We start from the raw sequence: 13,194 nt of genomic DNA on the forward strand, positions 1-13,194 counted from the left end.
ACAAAAGATGGTGGATAAATGTACAGGATGTCCCATGCATGGTAGAATATCATTCACAGAGAAGCTCGCACAAACTTAACGTTGGTTCTCCACTGATAAAAAGTAGAGCTAGTTACTAAAAAAGCATAGTCATCACAGCAAATTCATGTCCAAGCTACCCAATTACAACACAGAATGGCTAGCCCCATATGTACTAGTTCAATTACAACAACATTCATGTTTAAGAGAAATAAAAGTTAGGAAAACATACAAGTTACAACATGCCAACAAATATTCAGTACAGATGGCAGGTATCAAGAAACATAGAAGGCATCTAATGATTAGATCCAATCAATGTTTTCATCAGCATTACCTTTCTCCACTGTTTCAGTTTTCCTTTGAAGTTGATCGGAGGTGGCAGCTCGGGGTAGCTCACAACCATCTTTGTCGGCACTAAATAGCTTCTTCCCCTGGTATCTCGTTACCCTCCTCCACTGCCTCTGTGATCTCCTCAAGGAGCTCTTTCGAAAGAGCAGCTGGGTCTATCTCATAGCAACCCATGGGCACATCTGGAGCTTCTTCCTCTGTCATCCTGTAAAAAGGAACATGGTGTGAAAACCGAAGCATCTCTTCTTTCATAATCCTCTTGATGGCATACCCATCCGGGCAGCGTCGAAAAACCGTTCTGAATCCAACAACCTTGATCAATGCGGCGACAGAAATGCCGTGCTCAGCATCATAATCATCCAGAACCTCAACCAGATCATAGACTTGCATCACATTATCACGAGTATTTCCACTCCAATCAGGTGATCAGTTTTGGTACACGGCCCATATGTCGCCTTTCCGTGGATAAAATGCTGATTATCCCACGAGGACCTTTATCCCATGTAATCTGGTGAGAGAATGCGTTCAATGCACTGCAGGTTTCATACATGCCAATCCTGAAATCACCACGCGTCTTTCTTAAATCAGAAGAAACCCAATCGAAAGACCCAAATTCATTGCTCATCCTTGCGTCGTGGAGAAAATTTATTCTGACCTTAAATGCTGATAAGGACAGACGTTTCTTAATGAGCACATAAGAGTGAGGCATGCCATCTTTGTCACCATACGAAGCCCAAACTTGACCACTCTGAAAAGATTCCTTGGTACAATCGTTATCAAAATCATGAAAAATGAGGATCAGGAACAATATATGTGGATGGGTGATCCTCTTCTTTTTCAGCATCTGTGTTTGTACCCGAATCATTCTTGTTACTTCTATTCTTCCTCAGCTTCTCGGTTAAACCCCTCTTTGCTTTTTTAATCAAAAGTTTTCTTATTTCATCCTTACGAAAGGACTTGCTTAGGCTGATGTTGGTAGGAGGTTGCAGTTTCCCATTGCACCCACCATTAACATGTTGAAACTCTGTGGCTCCAGTGTTGCTACAAGCCAGAATAATTTCACCTGCCACACATACTGGACTCCACTGAAAATTTCTAGCACTGCTTCCTTCTTGATTCTCAGTTTGTACTGCATGAACATTATCAGTTTGCGGCATTGGTGCCTCGTTTGCTTGGAACGGCATATGGACGTTATGGTGCACTGTGGATGTTTCTAATCCTACATTCTGGTTCCTTTTCCTTGCCCTGGAAGTAGAATGTTTGAAGATGGTAGTCATAGTTTCAAACTTCCTCTCCACAGCCTCCTTTGCAACAAGGGCCGCATCCTTGCTGCACTCCATTTCACAGCACCTCAGCAAGTACAAACAGACACACCGAATGATGGATTAGAAAAAAGATATTTCACCTCAGAGGACTCCGATGTTATCCACCAATCAGCGCTGAGCACGTCACCATACAATAACCTTCAAAAGCCATAACCAAAAGGAAATAAATGTTACCTAAAATCATCAAAATATTGTAGTTATAGAAACTGTTTTTTTTACAAAGAGAACCCTGCACAGAATTAAAAATTGTCCTAGCACGCAATGCGCTAGGCGCCAAATCAAAGTTATAGCAGCTTATCATAAATAATCATGCGCCCCCATCATGACCAGAATTGTAACCATGGATAACTCAAAATATTGCTTTACTTCAAAGATGCAGACCACGCCAAAATATGAGTGATAAAAGGCCAATTAAAGATACTGGAACTTAACATACGTACATACAACCCTAGAATTACTGAATTTATTTCGACACAGTAAACGGCTGTTGGAACTCGCCCACAAGATCGATCACATCAAAGTAGACGAACACGCGCACACAAAAACTTTTGCCAAAGGCACGTGTCGTGCCTTTCTTTTTCCTCTTTTTATTTTCTCCTTTTCTCACGTGATACAAAAGACTCACGGCCAAGTGCATATAATCCTAGTCGGACTCAACCTATTAAAAAATAAATGGCAACGATTTTAAAAGTGTTCCTTACATTTTAAAAAAGTTCATCAAATGTTGATAACAAATAAAAAATGTTCGTGTATTTATACAAGCTTCATGACATTTTAAAAGACATACTTACCATTTAACAATAAATTTTCATAATTTTAAAATTATTCAGGACAATTTATAGAAGTTTTAATGAAATGTAAAAAAATTCCCATAGTTTTTCAAAAATGTTCATGAAAGATGGGATGGCATGATACGATGGGAGAAACTGATGAGTAGCCAGGTTTCTTCTGATAGATCTCCGATGGATCTGCTTGAGTAGCGGATCTTTATAATGGCTGCTGGCCCATGTCAGCACTTGTTCCTTCCTAACATATTTCTTTGACCAGATGAAACCCTATCGAAAAAACCCACCTTCATTGCTTGACCTAGAGCCATTCAAAAAGATTAATCTGAGCTTAAATTGAGACGCGAAAATACATTTCTTAGTAAACACATAATAGTGATGCATACCATACGTGTTTGTCGCCATTTGAAGCCTAAACTCGACTACTCTAGAAAGGATTATCGACATGATATTTATCAAAATCATTACATTAAGGTCAATAACAATATAAGTTGATGGGTGATCATCTTCATTTTCAACATCTTTGTTACTACTAGAACCATTCACATCATGAACGCTCTTTACTTTGACTTATTTACTTATCTTCTTCTTTAGCTTCTCATTCAAACCGCTCTTAGCCTTCTAAGTCAAAAAAATTCAGCATTTGAGCTTGAGGAATTGTCTTTGTTAGGTTGACGCGAGTAGGACGTTGCACCGCAGGTGTTGCTAATCAGCCATTATGCTTGTTTTTCCTTGCCCTAGAAGCACCATGTTAGGCACCAGCAGTTACACTTGCCTTGCTTGATCAAGATGTCATCTTCTGCTTTGTAACTAATTTCCTCATCGGTTCATACAACACCGAAATGCTTTTATCCAATAACATTGTCCATGCTTATTCGATGATGTGGGAAGCACCTGGGGCACCAACAGATTTTTATATTACACGATGAACACTTTTTAAAAGCATGATGATCATTTTTATATGCATAATGAACATTTTTTATTATAATATGACCACTTTTAGTAATGTAACAAAAACTACTTAGACTTTTTAGTAAAAATGTACAGTGTGCATCTGAACATTTGTTCATGCAGTTTGAACACGTGTTTCCACAGTTAATGAAATCCTTCATGATGTATTAAAATAAGTATTCATTTATAAAAAAATCATGACATTTAAAAAATGTTCTTACTAGTGAACAATAAATGATCACGATTATAAAAAATGTTACTTGCATTTTTACAAAATGTTCCATTATCTACACGCCCACTGGTCCTGCCGGCCAGGTGATATATGTTGTGAAATGCTAAACATGTTAGCCATCTGCCGTACGTGATGTCCAACAATTATCTGCTACAATGCCTACCCATCATGCCGGCGTGCAGAGGTTGGATGATGGCGTTGTGCATTCCTTGGATCTGCCCCACTTAGAGCACCAAGAAGTTGTGGGAGATGATGATTGCTTGCGTGATCATGCACAATATGAATGTAGAGGATGAGCACCCAGAATGTATCTATGACCAAGGGTTTCATTTTCAAGGTAACAATGTTTTGCCTAAGCATGGAGGAGCGGCAATATTTGCACAGTTCACCCAATTTCATCATCAAATGTGCGATCGGGAAACTCACATTCAACTGCAAAATGATTTGGTTGAGCATATGTGGGCTCACGTTGGCAACCAATAGATGTATCTTGTTTAAAATGTATTTAAGATAGTTAATTTTTTATTTGGCTAGTAAACTATGATATATTTATTTGGCTTGTGAACTATGATATTTTTTTTGTGAAACTATATAAAATGCTTGTATTTCGTTTGAATTATGTTTGAAAAATCACGGCAGACCGGCCGCCAAGGCGAAAATGGGTCGGCGGTGACAATTGCTGAGTCATGGTGAAGAAGGAGGGACCCTGCTACCTTTGCGGAGTCATGAGTAAGCATCTGCTTCTTCTTGAACAAAGCTCTTCGAGTTTGTTTCCCCCCTTTTTTTCTCTGCATCTGGCTTCGAACCTCGCTTCTTGTTCGAGTATTTTGCATCTGGTTTCAACGAATTTCCTAAAGGTATGAAACCGGGGTTCCAAAACAAATCTTGCTTCTTCTTCTAGTTCGAGGGTTCGCCCAAACGTCAAGACAAGTACGCGCCTCTTTCATGTCTGTACTAAAAGTCTGAACATTCATACTGATTGAAAATGCTAAATGTGAGGCTTGTGTCAGTGAAGCTGATTCTCTACTGCCTGTCCTAGTCACTGAACTCATCATTTGCATTTGCTGCAGTTATTTAGAGTTTAAACTCAGTAGAGACTAATGTTTGTAGGGTAGCACAATGCTAACAATATATTTGTGGAAACAAACAATACCTAAACGAAAACAAGGAAAATAGATACCTGATCTTGCTTCTCTGTATCACATATCTAGAGTTCCCTACTTGCTGCAATTTGTCACTGAAATTGAAACTGAAGTTAGGGTACAACTGACCTCAAGTTTATTCTTTGCTGCTCTGTGTCACTGAAACCCATTACCAATGAAACTCTATGCTTGTACTATACAATATTACACATATTCTTGGCTATCTATTTCATACTCTACTTCTTGTGCGGTTGCAGCTATTGACTGAAAGTGCTAAATGTCAGGATTTTAGTGTCACTGAACTCATCATTCACACTTGCTGTAGTTATTCAGAGTTGAATACAGTATGCTTGTAGTATGTGATACGTCTCCAACGTATTTATAATTTTTGATTGCTCCATGCTATATTATCTACTGTTTTGGACTATATTGGGCTTTATTTTCCACTTTTATATTATTTTTGGGACTAACCTATTAACCGGAGGCCCAACTCAGAATTGCTGTTTTTTTGCCTATTTCAGTGTTTCGAAGAAACGGAATATCAAACGGAGTCCAAACGGAATGAAACCTTCAGGAACGTGATTTTCTCACCGAACGTAATCCAGGAGACTTGGACCGTACTCCAAGGAACAAAAGAGGCGGTCACGAGGGTGGGCCCCCCCCCCTAGGGCGCGCCCCCCTGCCTCGTGGGCCCCTGTTGCTCCACCGACGTACTCCTTCCTCCTATATATACCTACGTACCCCCAAACGATCGGATACGGAGCCAAAAACCTAATTCCACCGCCGCAACTTTCTGTATCCACAAGATCCCATCTTGGGGCCTTATTCCGGAGCTCTGCCGGAGAGGGCCATCATCACGGAGGGCTTCTACATCATCATAGCCTATCCGATGAAGTGTGAGTAGTTTACCTCAGACCTTCGGGTTCATAGTTATTAGCTAGATGGCTTCTTCTCTCTTTTTGGATCTCAATACAATGTTCTCCCCCTCTCTCGTGGAGATCTATTCGATGTAATATTCTTTTTGCGGTGTGTTTGTTGAGAACGATGAATTGTGGGTTTATGATCAAGTCTATCTATGAATAATATTTGAATCTTCTCTGAATTCTTTTATGTATGATTGGTTATCTTTGCAAGTCTCTTCGAATTATCAGTTTGCTTTGGCCTACTAGATTGGTTTTTCTTGCAATGGGAGAAGTGCTTAGCTTTGGGTTCAATCTTGCGGTGTCCTTTCCTAGTGACAGAAGGGGCAGCAAGGCACGTATTGTATTGTTGCCATCGAGGATAACAAGATGGGGTTTTTATCATATTGCATGAAACTATCCCTCTACATCATGTCATCTTGCCTAAGGCGTTACTCTATTTTTAACTTAATACTCTAGATGCATGCTAGATAGCGGTCGATGAGTGGAGTAATAGTAGTAGATGCAGGCAGGAGTCGGTCTACTTGTCTCAGACGTGATGCCTATATACATGATCATACCTAGATATTCTCATAACTATGCTCAATTCTGTCAATTGCTCAACAGTAATTTGTTCACCCACCATAGAATACTTATGCTCTTGAGAGAAGCCACTAGTGAAACCTATGGCCCCCGGGTCTATTCTCATCATATCAATCTTCATCAATTTATTATTTCTTTGCTTTTTTACTTTGCCTTTTACTTTTCACTTTGCATCTCTATATCAAAAATACCAAAAATATTATCTATCATCTCTATCAGATCTCACTCTCGTAAGTGACCGTGAAGGGATTGACAACCCCTAATCGCGTTGGTTGCGAGGAGCTATTGTTTTTGTGTAGGTACAAGGGACCTGCATGTAGCCTCCTACTGGATTGATACCTTGGTTCTAAAAAACTGAGGGAAATACTTACGCTACTTTGCTGCATCATCCTCTCCTCTTTGCGGAAATCCAACGCAGTGCTCAAGAGGTAGCAAGAAGAATTTCTGGCGCCGTTGCCGCGGAGTCTGCACAAAAGTCAACATACCAAGTACCCATCACAATCCCTATCTCCCGCATTACATTAGTTGCCATTTGCCTCTCGTTTTCCTCTCCCCCACTTCCCCCTTGTTGTTTTATATGCTCTCTCTCTCCCAATCTCCTTCTCTCTTTTCCGTTTGCCTTTTTCTCGCCTGCCTTTTGTTTGCTCATGTGTTGGATTGCTTGTTTGTCGTGATGGCTCTACCAAGATTTGGTGATCTTCACCTTAAGAGGTTAGAGGAAATCGAAAACAATGTCAGGAAGTTTATGGTTTTGCAATTTGAGCATAATAATTTCTTTAGAAATAAGCTTAAGGAAAAAAAAGTTTTATGAGTTATATGAATAAAGAGCTCGATGACATGTCTAAATAATTTGATGGCATAAGATCCCAAATTGCTCGTCTTGAAAAATTGACTGCTGAAATATCGGACATGCCGAGTACCTTAGTCAATAAGATGGCGGCTAAACCGAATTCCTATGAAAATCAAGATGAAGATCTAAATGTTATTGATGTGTCCCCTATTAAATCTTTGTTTTGAAATATGAATCTTGATGAAATTGAATATGATCTTCCTTTACCTAGAAGGCATTCCAAAAATTCGGAGTATTTAGATCTTGATGATGAAATTGATAACAGTGGGATTGAAAGAAATAAAACCCTAGATGTTGCTAAACCCACTATATTGATTTCAAGGAATTTAATTATGAAAGTTGCTCTTTAATTGATTGTATTTCCTTGTTGCAATCCGTGCTAAATTCTCCTCATGCTTATTGTCAAAATAAAGCCTTTACCGAACATATCGTTGATGCCTTGATGCAATCTTATGAAGAAAAACTTGAGTTGAAAGTTTCTATCCCTAGAAAACTCTATGATGAGTGGGAACCAACTATTAAAATTAAAATTAAAGATCATGAGTTTTATGCTTTATGTGATTTGGGTGCTAGTGTCTCCACTATCCCCAAAACTTTGTGTGATTTGCTAGATTTCCATGATTTTGATGATTGCTCTCTAAACTTGCATCTTGCGGATTCTACTATTAAGAAACCTATGGGAAGAATTAATGATGTTCTTATTGTTGCAAATAGGAATTATGTGCCCGTAGATTTTATCGTTCTTGATATAGATTGCAATCCTTCTTGCCCCATTATTCTTGGTAGACCTTTCCTTAGAACGATTGGTGCGATTATTGATATGAAGGAAGGGAATATTATATTTCAATTTCCATTAAAAAAGGGCATGGAACACTTTCCTAGAAAGAAAATAAAATTTCCATATGAAACTATCATGAGAGCCACTTATGGATTGCCTACCAAAGATGGCAATACCTAGATCTATCCTCGCTTTTATGCCTAGCTAGGGGTGTTAAACGATAGCGCTTGTTGGGAGGCAACCCAATTTTATTTTTGTTATTTTTGTTTTTGTTTCTGTTTAGGAATAAATAATCCACCTACCTTCTGTTTAGATGTGGTTTTGTGTTTTAATTAGTGTTTGTGGCAAGTTAAACCTATAGGAACTTCTTGGATGATAGTTATTTGATCTTGCTGTAATTTCCAGAAACTTTGCGCTCAGTGCCCGAATTATTAAAATTAACCAGAACGTGATAAAATAGTGATTCCAATTGCTTCTGATCAATAAACAAATTTCCTAGGTCTTCCTATTTTGGCTGAATTTTTGGAGTTCCAGAAGTTTGCGTTAGTTACAGATTCCTACAGACTCTTCTGTTTTTGACAGATTCTGTTTTTCGTGTGTTGTTTGCTTATTTTGATGAATCTATGGCTAGTAAAATAGTTTATAATCCATAGAGAAGTTGGAATACAGTAGGTTTAACACCAATATAAATAAATATTTAGTTCATTACAGTACCTTGAAGTTGTCTTTTGTTTTCTTTCTCTAACGGAGCTCACGAGATTTCTGTTGAATTTTGTGTTGTGAAGTTTTCAAGTTTTGGGTAAATCCTTTTGATGGATTATGGAACAAGGAGTGGCAAGAGCCTAAGCTTGGGGATTCCCATGGCACCCCGAAGATAATCCAAGGACACCAAAAAGTCAAAGCTTGGGGATGCCCCGGAAGGCGTCCCCTCTTTCGTCTACTTCCATCGGTAATTTTACTTGGAGCTATATTTTTATTCACCACATGATATGTGTTTTGCTTGTAGCGTCTTGTATTATTTGTGTCTTTATTTGTTAGTGTCCCACAATAATCCTTGCTGTACACACCTTTTGAGAGAGCCATACATGAATCGAAATTTGATAGAATACTCTATGTGCTGCACTTATATCTTTTGAGCTTTATAATTTTGCTCTATGTGCTTCACTTAGATCTTTTAGAGCACGGTGGTGGATTTGTTTTATAGAAACTATTTATCTCTCATGCTTAACTTAGGTTATTTTGAGAGTCTTAATAGCATGGTAATTTGCTTAATAATAATATGCTTGGTATTCAAGATTTGTAAAACTTTCTTTTGAGTGCGTTGAATACGAAGAAAAGATTGATGCTTGACAATTGTTTTGAGATATGAAGATGGTGATATTAGAGTCATGCTAGGTGAGTAGTTGTGAATTGGAGAAATACTTGTGTTAAAGTTTTTGATTCCCGAAGCATGCACTTATGGTGAACCGTTATGTGATGAAGTCGGAGCATGATTTATTTATTGATTGTCTTCCTTATGAGTTGCGGTCGGGGACGAGCGATGGTCTTTTCCTACCAATCTATCCCCCTAGGAGCATGCGTGTAATACTTTGCTTTGATAACTTCTAGATTTTTTCAATAAGTATATGAGTTCTTTATGACTAATGTTGAGTCCATGGATTATATGCACTTTTTTCCCATCCTTCAAACATTGCTAGCCTCTCTAATACCGTGCACCTTTCGCCGTATCATACACCCACCATATACCTTCCTCAAAACAGCCACCATACCTACCTATCATGGCATTTCCATAGCCATTATGAGATATATTGCCATGCAACTTTCCACCGTTCAGTTTATTATGACACGCTCCATCATTGTCATATTGCTAGCATGATCATGTAGTTGAAATCGTATTTGTGGCAAAGCCACCGTTCATAATTCTTTCATACATGTCACTCTTGATTCATTGCATATCCCGTTATACCGCCGAAAGCATTCATATAGAGTCATAATTTGTTCTACGTATCGAGTTGTAATTGTTGAGTTGTAAGAAAAATAAAAGTGTGATGATCATCATTTTTAGAGCATTGTCCCAAGTGAGGAAAGGATGATGGAGACTATGATTCCCCCACAAGTCGGGATGAGACTCTGGACAAAAAATAAAAAAATAAGAAAAAAAGAGGCCATAAAAAAGGAAAAGGCCCAAATAAAAAAATGAGAGAAAAAGAGAGAAGGGACAATGTTACTATACTTTTACCACCATGATCTTCATGATAGAGAGTCTCTCATTTTGTCACTTCCATATACTAGTGGGAATTTTACATTATAGAACTTGGCTTGTATATTCCAATGATGGGCTTTCTCAAATTGCCCTAGGTCTTCATGAGCAAGCGAGTTGGATGCACACCCACTTAGCTTCTTTTGTTCAACTTTCATATACTTATAGCTCTAGTGCATCCGTTGCATGGCAATCCCTACTCACTCACATTGATATCTATTGATGGGCATCTCCATAGCCCGTTGATACGCCTAGTTGATGTGATACTATCTTCCCCTCTTTTTGTCTTCTCCACAACCCCCATTCTATTCCACATATAGTGCTATATCCATGGCTCACACTCATGTATTGCGTGAAGATCGAAAAAGTTTTGAAAATGTTAAAGTATGAAACAATTGCTTGGCTTTTCATCGGGGTTGTGCATGATTTAAATACTTTCTGTGGTGAAGATAGAGCATAGCCAGACTATATGATTTTGTAGGGATAACTTTCTTTGGCCATGTTATTTTGAGAAGACATAATTGCTTTGTTAGTATGCTTGAAGTATTATTATTTTTCTGTCAATATGAACTTTTGTCTTGAATCTTTCAAATCTGAATATTCATACCACAATTAAGAAGATTTGCATTGAAATTATGCCAAGTATCACTCCGCATCAAAAATTCTCTTTTTATCATTTACCTACTCGAGGACGAGCAGGAATTAAGCTTGGGGATGCCTGATACGTCTCCAACGTATCTATAATTTTTGATTGCTCCATGCTATATTATCTACTGTTTTGGACTATATTGGCCTTTATTTTCCACTTTTATATTATTTTTTGGACTAACCTATTAACTGGAGGCCCAGCCCAGAATTGTTGTTTTTTTGCCTATTTCAGTGTTTCGAAGAAACGGAATATCAAACGGAGTCCAAACGGAATGAAACCTTCGGGAAAGTGATTTTCTCACCGAACGTGATCCAGGAGACTTGGACCCTACTCCAAGGAACAAAAGAGGCGGTCACGAGGGTGGGGGACGCCCCCCTAGGGCGTTCCCCCTGCCTTGTGGGCCCCCTGTTGCTCCACCGACGTACTCCTTCCCCCTATATATACCTACGTGCCCCAAACAATCAGATACGAAGCCAAAAACCTAATTCCACCGCCGTAACTTTCTGTCATCACGGAGGGCTTCTACATCATCATAGCCTCTCCGATGAAGTGTGAGTAGTTTACCTCAAACCTTCTGGTCCATAGTTATTAGCTAGATGGCTTCTTCTCTCTTTTTAGATCTCAATACAATGTTCTCCCCCTCTCTCGTGGAGATCTATTCGATGTAATCTTCTTTTTGCGGTGTGTTTGTTGAGACCGATGAATTGTGGATTTATGGTCAAGTATATCTATGAATAATGTTTGAATCTTCTCTGAATTCTTTTATGTATGATTGGTTATCTTTGCAAGTCTCTTCGAATTATCAGTTTGGTTTGGCCTACTAGATTGGTTTTTCTTGCAATGGGAGAAGTGCTTAGCTTTGGGTTCAATCTTGCGGTGTCCTTTCCTAGCGATAGAAGGGGCAGCAAGGCACGTATTGTATTGTTGCCATCGAGGATAACAAGATGGGTTTTTTATCATATTGCATGAAACTATCCCTCGACATCATGTCATCTTGCTTAAGGCATTACTCTGTTCTTAACTTAATACTCTAGATGCATGTTGGATAGCGGTCGATGAGTGGAGTAATAGTAGTAGATGCAGGCAGGAGTCGGTCTACTTGTCTCAGACGTGATGCCTATATACATGATCATACCTAGACATTCTCATAACTATGCTCAATTCTGTCAATTGCTCAACAGTAATTTGTTCACCCATCGTAGAATACTTATGCTCTTGAGAGAAGCCACTTGTGAAACCTATGGCCCCGGGTCTATTCTCATCATATCAATCTCCATCACTTTATTATTGCTTTGATTTTTTACTTTGCCTTTTACTTTTCACTTTGCATAGCTATATCAAAAATACCAAAAATATTATCTATCATCTCTATCAGATCTCACTCGTCTCGTAAGTGATTGTGAAGAGATTGACAACCCCTAATCGCGTTGGTTGGGAGGAGCTATTGTTTTTGTGTAGGTACAAGGGACTTGCGTGTAGCCTCCTACTGGATTGATACCTTGGTTCTCAAAAACTGAAGGAAATACTTACGCTACTTTGTTGCATCATCCTCTCCTCTTCGGGGAAATCCAACGCAGTGTTCAAGAGGTAGCAAGAAGAATTTCTGGCGCCGTTGCCGGGGAGTCTGCACAAAAGTCAACATACCTGAAAAAGAAAACAGATATATCTCCTCTTGCCAATAATCGGATAGATATTCAGAGTTCCCTAAAATGCTTAATGGTAGGGTACAACTGAACTCAAGTTTACTAATGAAGACCGAAGCTTAATGCCGTTGGACTATTGAACTATTTAAACATGTCTTTTTGCTAGTCGGTAGGCGAGGTGGGACTAAATCTTTGCCGAGAGCCACTCTCGGCAAAGAGTTGCAACTGTGACCGTGCCTAGTTGCCGCCGAATGTGCCACGTGGCAAAACATTGCCGTGTGTGACCAGACTTCCCTCGGTAAATAGTGCCTTTGCCGAGTATGAAATTTTGGAGTGTGTCGTCAACAAAACTAGGGGAGAGAAACAAATCCATAGTTTATGAAATTGAAAATTCCATTAGACGTTTTGGTTCAAATGTAAATTTGCATGGGAAGGTCCCATAGGATGTCCTAAAGTTGGCGCTTTAGGCTGTAAAAAACTAATTTCTGATAAAACACTCCCTTAACAAATAGATATAACATGTACATATGCAATATGCTGATATAGAGCACACTCAAATATGCAGGTCGCCTAGAAATAGAACCCGATAGGAAATTAAGTATAATTACATACATATCCATTTTTAAATGAAAACCTTATAGATTCCATTGATAATAAAACTTTGGTATGATTTTTATATGGGAAACAGTGCTTTGATTTATATAATACAAC

General features: G+C 38.8%; 1 pseudogene; it reads right to left on the reverse strand.

Annotated features, from left to right (window-relative positions):
• Window positions 1-432: 432 nt before the first annotated feature.
• LOC119349703 lies at window positions 433-1,706 on the reverse strand (annotated as a pseudogene).
• Between the last annotated feature and the right edge of the window lie 11,488 nt (window positions 1,707-13,194).

The sequence above is a fragment of the Triticum dicoccoides genome, chromosome 1A, assembly GCF_002162155.2.
Source record: "Triticum dicoccoides isolate Atlit2015 ecotype Zavitan chromosome 1A, WEW_v2.0, whole genome shotgun sequence".
NCBI lineage: Eukaryota > Viridiplantae > Streptophyta > Magnoliopsida > Poales > Poaceae > Triticum > Triticum dicoccoides.